This window comes from Hemicordylus capensis, chromosome 4 (assembly GCF_027244095.1).
Source record: "Hemicordylus capensis ecotype Gifberg chromosome 4, rHemCap1.1.pri, whole genome shotgun sequence".
NCBI classification, from domain to species: domain Eukaryota; kingdom Metazoa; phylum Chordata; class Lepidosauria; order Squamata; family Cordylidae; genus Hemicordylus; species Hemicordylus capensis.
The window spans coordinates 301,568,944-301,584,749 of record NC_069660.1 but is presented as its reverse complement, the minus strand read 5'-3'; the positions used below and the strand labels follow the sequence as shown (position 1 = coordinate 301,584,749).

Below are 15,806 nucleotides of genomic sequence, written 5' to 3'. Positions count from 1 at the left end.
AAGGAGGGAATTGTCAGCAGGTCAGCTCATGATTCAGGTCACTGATCAGAAGGCTGGAAGGGTGGGAAATTCAAAGAGATGTCAAACACAAAATGGAGACTGACTCAGAGATCACCACAAAATGGAGGTCCGAAACATCAAAACGTTTTGTAGCCGAAACAGGGACGTTTTGTTTTGTATACAAAACTTTTGGATCTGGAAAATGGGTGTTTTGTTTTGTCTACTAAACACCCAAAACAGGCTGCTTTGGGTACAAAACGTTTTGTATTCAAAACATTTCGCACATCCCTACTTCCATGCAGACCCCGATTCCAAGGCCATGTGGCTGGGCCAAGAGTATTTAGACTCCAAAACATGGCTGGGGGCAATGTGTAAGTCAGGATCCCTCCCTGGAGGGGCTGAAACTCAGGTAGAACAATGAAGTTCATGGCTGCAAGAACTGATCAGTCTTGGGTGTAAACCCACTGAACAAAAGGGTGGGAACGGCTTGGGTGAAGTGTATGTGGAGGTCTGAATGAGTGACCTTAAAGCTTTTTTGAGAACCGGGATGTCTCTCCAGCTGGAGAGAGATGTTTTTCTTAACTCTTAATGACTTAACCCTTTATTTTATTTTTTTCTTTATTTAAAATATTTCTATACCTCCCAAAACTTGCATCTCTGGGCAGTTTACAATTAAAATCATTTAAAACATTAAATGTTTTAAGTCCTTTAGTCCTTTAGTCCTTGCCAGGTGGTTGACAGTATGGTGGGGATGCGCAGAGCTTATCTGAGTTACTGCAGAGGAGATTATCAGAGTTATCTCTTGCAGGAGGGAGTTAGTTATTCCCTCTGAAAATATCTTTTTAACCTGGGGTCTACTTTGCCAGCTTTTCCTTCTCCTTGAAAGTCAGACAAAGAGAGGTATTGGGGATGATTCCATTTAGCTTTGTTATGGCGACCTAGGGCAGGATTGCCCCATGCTTTGCTTGTGCTAAGCAACCAAATTGCATAGTTTGCCAAATATGGGTATGTGCAGAGTTCCCAATCCCGTGAGCTCAGGTATCCAAAATGGAAGCTGTGGTCCCACAGTTCCAAATCACATAGAAGGGTGCTGTTTACAGCCCCAAGATGAGCTCTTTTGGCAACACTACACTGACTGGCAGCAGCTCTCCAAATTTCCAGACAGGAGTCTTTCCCAGTCTTACCTGGAGATACCAGTGAGTGAACCTGGGACCTCCTGCATGCAGAGCTACTACTGAGCTCTTGCTCCATCCTCACCTCACTCCATATTCTTCCAGAAATCAAGAGCAGTCTAATTTCTTGGGAGGAAAATTAACGTTTCCAGTTACTCCATTTCAAATAGGATGAGTAGGGAAAGCTGGCAGTTATTAAACCTAAAGTATACGATGACATAAGTGTAGTCAGAGCAAACATATATGCCCCACTTGTGAATGATGTTAATTTTTTCCATATGGTGTCCTGGTGAATACAAGAGTTGAGTGTCAACAATGTCATCAACAGGGGAAAATTTAAATTTGACAGTGGTTTTTGATGTTTTACAGATCAGGAAAGGTGCATCCAGAAAATAGAGTCATGAATGAAACTTATAAAGCTTTTAAAAGGTGATGAAAGATTTAGGAGTTCAAATGCCTGGAGTCTGCTTACTTTCCCTCTCCCTTTTCTTCTCACATAGGGCTGGTGATCACTTCCCTGGCTAACTTCAGTTGTAGTCCGATGTGATAATATAGGGTGAGTGCCACTGTAAATTCAGAACATCTTCTTCACCCATAAGCATCGACAAGGGTGATCATTACAGAAGAGTGACTCAACGGTGGTGATGTAATGTGTCCCTGCTTCAGAATGCTCACTTGAAAATGTTTCTTTCTGGAGGCAGCCATGTGAAATTTAATATACATGTCAGTACTAATTTTGAAACCATTAGGGCTAAGTGAAAAAGATATGTATATCCAATTTAAGCTGTAGACCTTGGGGAATTTAAACGATGGAAAGTTATAATATGAGCTTGGCCATCAGTTTCATGGGATGACCCTGGCTCTAGTGTTGTGGGAGAGGGAGAAAATTTTCTCTCTGTCCTCTCTCTCTGCTCCATGGACAATTTTATATACCTCTATCATGTCTCCCCATAGTAGCCTCTTTTCCAAACTAGAAAGCCCCAGATGCTGTAGCCTTGTCTCATAGGGAAGGTGTTCCAGGCCCCTGATCATCTTGGTTGAGTTGGTGTGGCAGGAACAACCAGGTAGGAAAGGAAAGGAGTGCGGGTAGAGCATGGGGGAAATGGGAGAACAGCGTTTAGCATCCTGCCTCAGATGCCAAAATGTCTTGGCCCAGCCCAATGAGTTTTGGGCTACAGATGGCCTTTATTTATTTAATTATAACTACATAAATTTAAAAATTATTTATAAATAAAACAAAATTTTATGAAAGGTGGTATATAAATTTAACAATGAATGAATGAATGACTGAATGAATATTTATATACCGCTCTTCCTCCTAAAAACTCCAGGTGGTTAACAATAAGATAAAAACAATTCATTAAAAATATAAGATGAACTACATGTATCTAATGGGTATACATTTAAAAATGAAGCATTAAAAAGGTCACATTTTGCTTTTCAGCTGACAATGGCCTAAAGTGCCTTGTATTTTCTGAATTTGGATTAAACCTGAATTTAGCAGAAGGGAATCAGAATTCTTTTAAAAAGGAAAGAAATTAAAATCAATGTTGGTTGATTTGCATGAAGCAGAAATCAAGACAAATTTGGTGGTTTGGGGATACCAAAGGGCCCAGCTTTTCTTCAGGGCAATGGAAAAGTAGCATCTAGAGAACTGCAAATGCTGCAAAAGACTTTCCAGATCTTAGACTTGGTGCTGCACTCTGTGGAATGATAGTAGCCGCATTTACATGTAACGGGAAACCGGAGGTGAAAGAGCCAGAGTTTGACAAACCTGTATTTGCGAATGCATGAAACCCATGGTTTCCCTTGCCAAACTCCAGTTTGAAACCTTGGGTTGTAGTGAGTTTCACTGCTCATACACGAGGTTTCAAGCTACATACTGTTCATCTGAATGCAGAACTGTAGGGTGCTCTGGCTGAAACTGTTGAGGGAGGAAGCTCCTCTCTCTTTCCATCTGTGATTGGCTGTCAGGCCTGCAGTTAATGCCAGAGGAAAGCCCACATAGCCAGTTTCCCCTCCTCTCTGCAGTCTCCCTGACTGCAGTTCAACTCCTGTCCTGAATATGGACAGATAGGTGTGCAGGGGACCCAGGGGGAAGAGCGGAACTGCGGGTCCACTGCTACTTGCAAATGAGGCCAGTGACTGAAAGGGGAACCCAAATCTACGACTGATTTTTTGGAGGGAAGCCATTTTGGGGAAACCCAACAAAGTATAGAGCCATTTTATCATGAGGGCAGCAGACATTCTATTGTGATTAGAGCTGCACAGTATTAAATAAAACTCCTTTGCTGCATACCCACTTCTCCTCTCTGCACCATTTATAAAATGGGCCCCAGGAAATAATATACTCATGGTTTCAAAGAATGATTGAGTTCTGAAAGCAGAAGAAGACTCAGAAGACTCAGTCCCAGTCAGTTCTCAGGTTAAAGCAGAGGGACAAAGAGGCTTGGTTACCACCTGGGTAACCTCTTCCTCCTATCATATGTATGAGATTTTCCTAACTTGCCATTTGGGAATCAATGATCTGTCTTGCTCTACAGATATCCAGTCTCATTGTGAGCAAAGCTTTTGAATTGTCTAATGAACTTCTGAGGTGCACTTGGCAATGAATACATGGAGATTCTTGAGTTAATACCTCACTTCCCCAGATTGCTGACTCAGTTAATGGAGCGAATCAGTCTGGAAACTTCACCAGAGCTTCAGAGATTGCACCTTGCCAGCTAATAACTAATAATTAATTTCCTGTGCTAAATGTGCATATAAATCGCTTTGGTTATTAAGAGTGGAAGGAGCACACAATAGAGAGATTCTCCAAAGACCTATAAATGCTGTCTCCCTTAGGACCAAGTTATGAATGGCTTCTACACGTGTGTATAAAGAAGAGCGAAAGAGCTTGCACAAGGCCACCTGCAGCCTTCGCTGTCTCCAGTGAGTGCTCAAGGCCACAGAATATACATCATGAAAAGTACCAGGGCTCTGTTTTCCTTGCTGCAAAGGCTGCTGAGACGGAGCCAATGGGTAAGAAAGGTGTGATCCTGCTGAATCAGACAAAAAACCCATCAAGAACAGCATTCAGTTTTCTACTGTGCCCAGTCAGATGTCAGAGTTTTGAATGAGAGAAAAGATCTGTCCTCGCACCTGGTGTGTACCCTGTCTGCAGACATGGCGAGGCGCTGACACATTGGGCATTAAAATCTCCTTTGGGTCCATGCAAGGCTTCCCAGGGGGTTTCAGTGCAAAAGTTTGATAATTAACCAAAGAGAGTGAGGGCCCCACACAAGTGGGGGCTCCTCTGTTAGGTTTGTTCAACTCATGAGCGCGCAGACCGACAGAAAACCGAAGGTGTCATACCCTAAGGTCCTCCCCAGTAGACTGGCCCTATCATGAGAGTGCAAGGAGCAGGACCGTGGTTTGGTCTGCATGGACTGCTTTGCTGGGGTGAGCCCTCACAAGAGCATCCTTGGTCACAATGGGCCAGAGCTCCCCCCCCCGCAGGATCCTTTGTCCTCCCTCATATATATCCCTTGCTTTGAAGTCCTCATGTTCCCTTTCCTTTCCTGATAAGAGGGAAATAGTGCCCCCACAAGACACCCCCCCAAATTGTGCTTGTGCAGGACAGTTTAGTTTTGGTGTGCATAGGAGGGCAGTGTTTTCAGAAGAAGCACTGGCATGGCGTGGTATTTAAAGGGATTTAAATGCCCTTTCCATGCCGAAGGTGGGTGGACCATTCCGAAAAGGCACAATCGCACTCAGCATGTCCCCTTTAAGATCGTAGCCAATAGCAGCCGCTCCTGTTACATGCTGACGCCTTGCCCACAGTCTGGCAATGCCAGCACTGTGGAGCTTGCTAAGATGCTGCCTCAGTGGACCAGGAAGAGGCTCCCCTGCTCTGAAAACAGAGGTTGCCGGACTGTAGTTGGACAAATGTCTGCAATGCAATCTGTGTGCAAATGCGGCCATTGCTTCTGAACATAGAGGTCCCATTTAGCTTTCCTAGCTAACAGTTGCTGATAGACCTATCCTCCATGAATTTGTCCATCTAGCTAATGGCCACCACTCATCTTGCGGCAGTGAATCCTCCGAATTATGTATACACTGTGTGGTAACTGCTTTCATGTCCTGAACCTACTGCCAATCCATTTCATCGGGTGATCCTGAATTTTGTTATGACAAGAGGGGAAAAACACTTCTTTTAATGCAATCACTGTACACGATTCATCATTTTCTAAGCTGCTATCAAGTTGGACTAGAAGACCTCCAAGGTCCCTTCCAACACTTGCGGGTCTGAAAGACCCACCAATCTATTCCATATAAGCCAAATGCAGGACCATGCTACACCCAGCTACAACAACTGGATCCAACAGTCTGTCTCTGAACACATAGACCAAGGATCTTCCCTTTTCAGAGAGCCAGTCTGGTGCAGGGGTTATAGTATTGGATTGGGGCAGGGAGACCATGATTCAAATTCTCCATTCCACCATGAGGCCCTTCAGTGAAGCTCACTGAATGCCTTTGGGCCAGTTGCTCTCAGCCTAACCCATTTTACAGGATTATTACGAGGATGAAATGGAGGTGGGAAGAACCATCTATACCAAAGGTTCCCAAACTGGGAGCCTCCAGATGTTGCTGAAGTACAGCTCCCATCATCCCCAGCCACAATAAATTGTAGCTGGGGCTGATGGGAGTTGTAGTTCAGCAACATCTGGAGGCTCCCAGTTTGGGAACCACTGGTCTATACCAAACTGAAATCTTTGGAGAAAGGGGAGATCATCAATCTTTTAATAAATAATGGCTGGCATCCAGACTAAATTACTCCTAAGTAGTCCAACTGAAGTTCCTTTAAAGCAGGGCTGCTCAACATAAGCCTTCCTGAAGATGTTTGCCTACAACTCCCATAATCCCTAACTATTGGCCATTGTGGTTGGGGATTACGGGAGCTGTGAAGTTGAGCAGCCCTGCTTTAAAGTAACTCCTGAGTAATACTATTGAGTAACTTAGTCTGGCTGTCATCCACTACCTGCAGGAATTCACCTGGCCACTTTGGTTCTAGCACCGTGTTTCGGAGATGTGCCAGTCAAAGAGCAGATGGAGATTCCAGAGTCGATGCATCACTTTTCTTCATTCTGGCTCAACCAATGAAGCGAATCAGACTGGAAACTATAGACTGTTAGTCAACTGCAACAGTAGATCAGATGGGAAAGGGGCTACGGAGGGAAGATGCTTGTGTGCGCACGCTTTCCAGCTATTCCCCATTCAAAGCAGCATGTTCTTCCTGCCTGACTGTGTTCTCAGGTGGACGGTGTTTCAGATTCATCCTGACTGTGTTTTCATCCTGACTCTGTTTTCAGATAATTACACATCTTGTTTGTTGAGAATTACAAGCTTGTATGAGTTATGAAAAAGAAGGTTAAATGAGTTGCCTTGCCTGAGGTCTTCGGTTCAGAACAAATTCATCCTGACACGTGAGCATCCGGTAACCATTGACTGCCCTGAGCAGTAGGGCACTCGAGGGGCGGTGTAGAAATACTTTAAATAAATAATCATTGGTCCTGGCCACACTGAGCTCCCACCTTGGTTATCTTTTAATTAGATACTGTTTTAATAGTTTGATGGATTTTAATGGTTTTATCATTGTTTTCAATTTTAAATTGTTGTAACGTGTTAACCTTTTTACTTGTTGTTTTTATTGTTTTGTTGTAATCTGCCCAGAGACTTCATCATAAATAATAATAAAAGCTCATCTCAGGTTCCTTTTCAAAAACATGGCACAGTGTTCCATTCCAGCAGGCTCTCTGTGGCTTAACGCAGTGGTTTGTTTTATCAAACATGTTTCTGAAAGGCGGGTTTTATTGTGGAGTATAATAAATACTTAATGTGTAACTGAAACTTGCGCTAAAAGAGTTGTGATGCAGGAGAGCCGTGATCGGATGTCCTGACTTTCCTCTCCGCATTTCAAAGCAGCCTCAGGATGATCTGAGTTTGATCAATGGTGGAGTTGGTGGGAGGGTACAACCCTTTCTAGCTGCACCATCTCCCTGATGTCGATCACTGCTAACCGGACAAACAGTGCAGGGGATGTCACGGCCCTTACCCTAATGACAGCCAGGACTCTGCCTCAGTGAGGTAGCAGCTGGACAAATCTCCATCACTAATACCAGCTGCCAAGGCACTGAGGATGAACCAGGCAGTGCAGAGTCCCTGAAACCTGAATCTCAGTTATGGGAGCGGTAGTCTAAAAACAGCTGGAGGGCCAAAATTGAGCAGCCCCACTTAACTCCTGAGTAATACTGTTGAGTAATTTAGTCTGGCTGTCAGCCACCAGCTTCAGGAATTCACCCAGCCGCTTTGGTTGTAGCACCGCATTTCGGAGATACGCCAGTCAAAGAGCAGGTGGAGATTCCAGAGTCAATGCATCACTTCGAATAAGGCCCTATTCACGCCCCTCCCCCCACGACATTCCAGGGGCTGCTCACTCTGCAGTGCCTGCTCACTTAATGCAGAGATCCAGTGGCTGAGTGCTTGGCTCTAGGCCCAGGGGTTGCCCCTTTGAGGATCCTTGCTCTGCAACAGAGGTGTGGAACTTGGGAGGGGCAGTCAGGGACAGGAGGCATAAAAAGTCTCAGTTGGGGTTGGGTCTTCATAGGATCTCATCTCTCTTGTGTGACTCCAATATTGGCCCTAACCTTAAGAATGCGTAGCTGAGCTGAAGCCTAACTGAAGACAAACATGAGGCTGTTCTCACATGCAACCTAACTCAGGCTAGGGATCAGGCCCGATCCTGGCAGGTCAGTGTTGCCTAGCCTGGCTTTTTATCCCAGGTGTTAGCTGAGGTTAAGGAAGCACTCACTCCCTAACCCGGGCTACCTGCTCATGTACGAGCTCAGGCTGCTTCCAGCCTGGCCACACACAGAGACAGGCACCTAGAGTGCCTATCTCTTGGGGGAATCCCCCCATTCATCTTGCATGTTGTGCAGTGCATTGTGGGATTCCCGGAGGCCAAGACACGTCATCCCAGCCTCTGGAGCTGTGCGTTGCGCCCTGCAGCGCTGCTTGTCCGGAGATGTGATCCATGCTCCCAGAAACACAAAATCGCTCATGGGGTGGGAGGAGAGGAGTTTAACCAGCCTCCCCCCTTGCCTGCCCACCGCCCCACCCTCCCGGTCGTGTGGACGACCTTCATGAATTGTATTCATGAATACAAAAATGAATTGTATTCATTCGTTGCTTCCCTTGTGTTAGCCTTTGATCTTCTCCTGTTGCCCTCTCCTATCATGAAAGATACACTGCAATCCCAAATGGAAGTGAGTCTCATTTGAGTTCAGTGGGATTTTATCCCTTATAAGGCTGTTTAGGATTGCAATTTGGGATTGTAAATGACTTGGGTGAGGAACCTCTCCTTTTGATTCCACTCCGTAAAGTGCTACACTCATAGTTCAAAGTACATTTTACTTATTGTAAGCCTCTGAGTATGTGTGAGGAAACAGGGTAGCTTTAAAAAAAAAATCTAAATGAAGAATTAATGAATTTGAAGGCTTTAGCCACAGAGGAAGCACACTCCCAGGCACTTTTCTGTACATTCAGCATATCTGATGGTTTCCTTTCTTCTCTCCCCCCCCCCCAAATCCCCCACAAAGGGCAAATGCAAAGCTTCCCATTCCCTGAGAAGGGGGGAAAAACAAACAAACCTCCCTTGTGATTGATTGGCTGGGAGGAGAGGCGTTCTCAATTAACCAGCAGAGCTATAATTACAATCTAAACAGTCTCGAGGCTTAGCTGAGACCAACCGTGCCTGAGACCCCGATAAACCAAGGTCAACTTGGAAGCCTAATCTGCTAGTGACAAATGATAAGGTGATAACATGAGAGTGCCCCTTGCTGTGGGGTCTGTGGTTTGTGCTAAGACAGTAGGAAGCCCAAAGGTCATTTTCGCTCTAACATGTCAAAAGCAACATGAAAAGAAAACACCAAGAAGCGTAGACACGGCACATGAATTCCCGCTCACCGGCAGCACTGGCGGTGGCTGAAAGGCTTAACCAGAATCAGCTAAGCCATCCTCCTTCAATAGGAAAAAGGGATATATTAGAAAACAGAGAGGTTCCTTTGAGAAGACACTTCCATGAGCAGGTAGTCCTTAAAGCAAGACTGCTCAACCTTGGCCCTCCTACAGATGTTGGCCTACAACTCCCATAATCCCTGGCTATTGGCCACTGTGGCTGGGGATTATGGGAGTTGTAGTCCAATATCAGCTTCAGGGGGGCCCTTAATTGAGCAGCCCTGCCTTAAAGCAAAAGAGACAGCACCATTTTTGTCCCCCCAGTCATGAAAAGCACTAGTCATTCTTCGTAGGGACAAGCTAGATCAAGGATAATTCTGGTTCTCTAGCTGTTGTTAAACTACAGCTCACATCATCCCCAGACACAATTTATTGTAGCTCAACAACAGCTGGAGAGCCGAGGTTGCCTACCTCTGAGCTAGAAGGGATGCCTCTGGCGTGACTAGGGCCGATGTTTTGTCCTTCAAAAAATGTAAGTAGCAGCGACAAAGGCCCCAATCCAGATTGGGACCGTGGTGGAGGTGTTTTAACCCTTGGTTCCCCTGTAGGCCTCCGCCTGGGGCCCCTGCCATTGCTATTTGTCCCAGGAGGAAAGCAGCAAGGTGCAGCAGATCAGGGATAGTCAGAAGAGGCCTTGTTGATACCCTTGAGAATATAGCATTGCTAGATCATGTCCTTGCATGATTTCTGTTGGGAATTGCAACAAAGCGAGCAGAACCAGCCCCTACAAGCCACATCATAATAAAGCTGATTCCCAGTTTCAGCCATATGGTTAGCCAAGGAATTCCATGGGTCCTGTGGATGGTGCAACCCTCAGTGAAGAATGTTGTACAAGCACACTGTGCAACTTGTAAAACCTCCTTTTCCTATGTTCCTAACATCCATGCCCTGATGTCACAGTGTTTTGTGTTGCCATGCCCCATCATAAGCAGCAGCCGGTGATGGGTAGTCCCCCAATTATGGGTGCTCCCTTCTAGCTCAGTCTGTGCAGAAGCTATAGCATGTGTTTTGCATAAAGCAGATCCCAGGTTCAATCTCTGTCATCTCCAGACTGGACAAAGACCACTGTCTGAAACCCTTGAGAAGCTACTGCCAATGAAGGCAGACAATAGGAACATAGGAAGCTGCCATATACTGAGTCAGACCATTGGTCCATCTAGCTCAGTATGGTCTTCACAGACTGGCAGCAGCTTCTCCAAGGTTGCAGGCAGGAATCTTTCTCAGCCCTATCTTGGAGATCCCAGGGAAGGAACTTGGAACCTAGATGCTCTTCACTGAGTGGCCCCATCCCTTAAGGGGAATATATCTTTCAGTGCTCACACTTCTTGTCTCCCTTTCATATGTAACCAGGGTGGACCCTGCTTAGCTAAGGGGATAAGTCATGCTTGCTACCACAAGACCTGCTCTCTCCCCTAATGCTGAACCAGAGGGGCCAGTGGTCTGACTCATAAAGGCAGCTTCCTAATGATGATGGGGGAACAGAGAACATCATGATGTCCGGTCACAGATAAAAACTACTAGATGAGTGATCTTCATTGCAAGACCCTGGAGCCAGTGGCAGCCCCCATTGCCTTAAATGTAGCTCCTTCACTACTTGTTGATTCAGCCTGTGCAAATCTTTGGCCAAAACCTAATACTCCATTCAGTCCTCTGAATGCACAGACTGACCGTGCTGCACTTTCCCCAGTGCTGGTGGGACTCCTTTAAGGGAAACCGAGCCATTTCAGGCTCAAGTGCTATCTTTGGAAACATGCATATAACATGGGGAAGTGTGGAACTTCTCATATGGGAAATGTGCTGGTACTGACTACACTTCCCAGAGCTGTGTGCATGCTTTCCAAGATGGCACTAGGTCTCAAGAGAGCTCTGCATCTCTTAACGGGACCCCCTGGTGCTGGGAAAACTACAGCACAGAGGTCAGAACAGTGGGAAATGGCTCTCACATGGAAGCTTCCTTTTGTCAAGATGCCCCCAGCTTGAAAAATACTGGGAGTTCACTGTACTAGATATATATGGGAGGGGAGCAGAGAATTAAATGGTTGCCATTTTCAGGGAGTGATTCTAATTTTTGTTGTTATGGTGAACTCTCTTAGCTCTCACCTCTCACAACCGTCATCTCTCCACAAGTCATTTGCTAAAGGCTCTACTGGAATGTTAATGGGTGAAAACCCTTCAGGAAACAAACACTGGCTCTGAAAAACTAGGATTTGGTTTCATGGGCCAGACATGTTCAGACCCATGGTATATAATATGAATGAACAATATAATTTTTATAGCGTCATCATGTGCTCTGTAACCTATGCTGAGGTCCTGATGTTGCAAATAAGCATTTATCTGAATCCAACTCAAACACCTCTAACACTCTAAACAACATTTTAGTCCCAGTTGAGAATGGGTGTTTCCAGAGATTATAGGATTTCTTATGAGCGGACATGAGCCAGCATGAAGTTAATTTTACATGAATGATCAGAAGGAGGAACATTACGTGACTTTATAAGCACAGCAGGGAAGTCTCGCTAGGTTCTCTGGGCAAATAACAAAAATGCCTATTTTCTTGGGTCTAGCAGGTGTCCTTGACCTTAGTTGGCTGGAGTTTGTAAACATCTTTTCTGCAGCTGTGTGGACTTTGAAGTACCCATCTTCTCATCACTCTCCAAATGTTGATCTCAAAGCCAGGGTCCTTCTGCTTTTCCCTTTGACTTATCTAGGGCCTGGAAGTGCCAGTTAACTTCATATACAGATAGGAGAATTATGTAAACTGGAAACTGCTGATTAGGATGAGATAATATTGGATCTCTGTATATATTACTATTATATCATATGTGTATTATTATGTATGCCTTAAATTTTGGTCTATGACCGTAAATAAACATGGCTATGACTACAGATAGGAGAGCTTGTCAAGCAAAATTGTGGCATCTGAATCAGCTGGGATTTGAACTGGTTGCCTCTGAGCACCAATGCCCCTTGCGGGGAGTTATTGAAGGCTTCAGAGAGGAAGAAGAAGGGGCAATACAGTATAACCATCCCAGATCCCAGCATGGCTTCACACTAGCATAAATACTTGTGGATTACGCAGGGGCTTTGCATGGGCAACATTCAGGCGCTGAGATCATACACACAATCAAAAACTGTTCTACCCAGGTTTCCCTCTGTTCTACCCAAGGCTGTGTGCGCTCCCAGTTTTTGGTTGTGTGGAAGCAAGGTAGGAGGAAAACCTGAGTAGAAGTGATTGTGTGGTAGCAAGGTAGGAGGAAAAGCTACCCAGGTTCTCCTCCTACCTTGCTTCCACACAACCTGAAATTGGGAACACACACAGCTCCCAAACCAAGGTGGAACACAGCTTTTGATTGTGTGAATGACCTCTCTGTCTTGGTTTGGGTGGTTTCCCAGTCTTGTTCCAGACATTTCTGCCAATCTGCTTCCCTTTTAATCTATCAGCTTTTCTATCTGATTGCTAGGCAGCCCTTCTGCATGGCAACCGCCTTGCTCTACTTCCACTCTAGTCAGGTTTTTTGGTTCTAGATTACAACTTGTTCTAGATTGCCCCCAGACTGATAATCCTGTGGATCTGCCCCAGAGCTCCATCCGGCACTAGTCTGAATTCACTTTTCCAGAATTTGTAGTTGATACAGGAAAGTAGTTGATACAGGAACATAGAAAACTACCTTATACCAAGTCAGATCATGGGTCCGTCTAGCTCAGTACTGTCTACTCTGACTTGCAGTGGCCAGTCACTGGCAGTGACAATTTCAGGCAGGAGTCTTTCTTAGCTGTACCTAGAGATTCCAGAGTTTGAACCTGGGATCTTTTACTTGCAAAGCAGATGCTTTGCTACTGAGCAATGGCCCCATCCTGTCAGGGGAATATTTTACAGCGGATAGCACTCACATGTAATCACCCATCCAAATGCAAACCAGGGTGGACCCTGCTTAGCAAAGGGATAATTCATACTTGCTATCTCAAGACCAGCTCTCTTAACAGGCTGTCTCTGAAGATGTCATGGGCTTGCGATGATCTGTTTCAACTGCGCAGGTGCACTGGAACGTGTCACAGTTATCAAGAGCTGCTGGGCTGAACAGACAGATCCAGCAGTTGCTCCCATCCCTTGGCCACATGCCGCACATGGCGACTGTAACTTAAAAAAAAAAACACCTGAGGTTCAGCAGGGTGGGGTGGGCATGGGGTGACTGCAGGAGGCCCCCCAAAGTAGGCCTTGTGGTGGTGGTGGGCCCTCATGGCGGGGGCGGTCTGGGCATGAAAATTACCTAGGTGTGCCCCTGGGTTGAATGTAGTCTACTGGCTGAATGTGGACACCTTAAACATGTTGTCTCTTCCGACAAGAATCTGGCTATTTTTCTTTTTACCGGTATGGTGTGTTCTTTGCTGAATGGACTTTCATAAATATCAGCAGGACAATTAAAAAAACCAAGTAAAACATATAGTGGATTTAAAAAGAAATCTGGAGGTTGTTAAAATCTTATTAGTCAGTTTGAAAAGCACATTGAAGTGGGTAAAATAGCTTTAAAATAACTCATAGGAAAATTAATACAATTTCAACATATGTGTCCCATATTTCAGGTTTTATGTACATGTAACTTGTGTTTTAAGCCACTGTGTTGCAAGTCACCTGGTCGTCAAATGAGGTTATAAAGGCACGTTATTAATTCTGAGACTAGTAAATGTTCTTAGGTCTATAATCAGTTTCATGCTTCCAGAGTGGACGTTTCCACAATGATTCTGTTCTAAGTGTCCTTTCTGCTGCAACATCTGTACAGCATGTGCAGAAGGAAAAAGGGCCATTGGTCCATTCCTTCCACCACAGAAGGCAATAAGATTGTCAAGATGCGGTAATAACATTATTAATCTTAATCAACACTGCTGTCCCATCCAAGGGATGTGCTTTTTTATTTCCCTGGAAGCTAAGCATGTTTTCCATAATGTGCTAAGTTTCCTCAGCAGATATGAAGGCCATAGGTTAGGCAGGTGCTCATTAACACTACACCTGAACAACGCACATAAGGTGACTTTATTTGAATCAAAAGTACAACTTTTTAATGATGCCGAGAGTTCGTGTGTATTTGTGATACTCATAGCCTGAGATATGGGCCCTTTCCAGCCTAGCTGCTCAGCAGCAGCAAAATGCATCCGTTGGGGAAGGCATATTCAAAATGTAAACAGTAGGGGGAGCAGTCTCATAGCAACTAACAACCCCCCAAACCAGCAACTTTTTCATGCCAGATATACGACATCCTAGCTCTATTTTGCAGTGATTAAATTCGAAACAAGGCATTGGGAATGTTAACAGCACCCTGCTGTCCGTGTAGGGACTGCGGCGTCACGATGCAGGAAGTGTGGAAGCACACTTCCGAGATACGTCCTGACCCTGTTGTAGGGTCTAGTCTGGAAAGCACCCTTAAGCTTTTATTTGCAGAATGGATAGAATGTTGGCTGGACCAGGGGACATAGGAAGCCGCCTTATTCTGAGACAGACCTTTGGCCCATCTAGCTCAGCACTGTTTATACTAACTGGCAGTGGCTCTCCAAGGTTCCAGGAAGGAGTCTCTCCCAGCCCTACCTGAGATGTCAGGGATTGAAAATGATTTGTACCCAAATCTATGTGTTTGGGGCAGTTTGTGGACAAAACAAATCGCCCCTGTGCTAGCTGGCCAGATTCGGGTCCAAAACAAATCACTTAGATTTCAGACCTCAAAAAATTTGTGGATTCAGACCTCCATTTTGTGGCAATCTCTCTTGCTGTCTCCATTTTGTGTCAGGAAATCTTTTTGAAAGTCCTGCCCTCCCAAGTTTCAGATTGGTGACTTAAAGTGTGCAATGATTGGCTGGCGATTCCCATCTGGTTCCAGACTGGCTCATTTCCATTCAGATTTTGTGTTGCCAGGGGTGACTGATCCCGCATTGGCTAGGGGCAGGGTCAAAGAAGGGGCAAGGGTGGGGGGAGTTCAAAGGGGGGATTTTCAAATGTACTTAAGGAGGCAGGCAGCCACCATACTGCATTTCTGCCTCGTGGGGGAGAGAGAGAGAGAGAGAGAGCACGCACAAGAGGAGCTTTGCCTTGCCTTGCATGCCTGCTGCCTGGAGTGGATTCTCTGCTTTTTGTTCCTGCTTTCCTGATAAAGGAAAAGAGAAGATAATTTTTTTCACCCTCTTCCTGCTGCTGAGAGAACCACTGCCTGTGCCTGCTGTGCCTGTGCCTGCTGTCTGTACGAATCGATTTGTGTACAAAATGATTTGTACCCAAATCTACCTGTTTCGGAAGATTTGTGGACAAAATAAATCACCCCTGTGCTAGCTGGACAGATTTGGACCCCAAACAAATTGGGGGTGATTCAATTTGGGTACAAATCGAATATACATTTTTTGGTTCATGCACATCCCTAGAACCTGGGGCCTTCTGTAAGCAAAACAGATGCTTTACCACCGAGCTATGTCCCCATCCTCTAATGGGAATATCTTACAGTGCTAAGTCACCCATCCAAATGCATACCAAGGCAGGCCCTATTTAGCAAAGGGAAAAATTCATGATTGCTACCACAAGACCAGCTCTGCTCTCCAAGA

The 15,806-nt window shown here is 45.3% G+C and overlaps 1 long non-coding RNA gene across 4 annotated transcripts in view; it reads left to right on the top strand.

Moving 5' to 3' along the window:
- The window catches only part of LOC128323877 (uncharacterized), a 206,957-nt gene extending 200,021 nt beyond the window's left edge, over positions 1 to 6,936 (top strand). For 2 of the 4 annotated variants that reach the window (XR_008306503.1, XR_008306506.1), the window contains exons 8-10: positions 1,673 to 1,728; positions 4,017 to 4,193; positions 6,199 to 6,936. This is a non-coding gene — a long non-coding RNA (uncharacterized LOC128323877). The remainder of the gene's footprint in view (positions 1 to 1,672; positions 1,729 to 4,016; positions 4,194 to 6,198) is intronic. The other 2 variants (XR_008306505.1, XR_008306504.1) reach the window with 2 other exon arrangements.
- Positions 6,937 to 15,806: the final 8,870 nt, after the last annotated feature.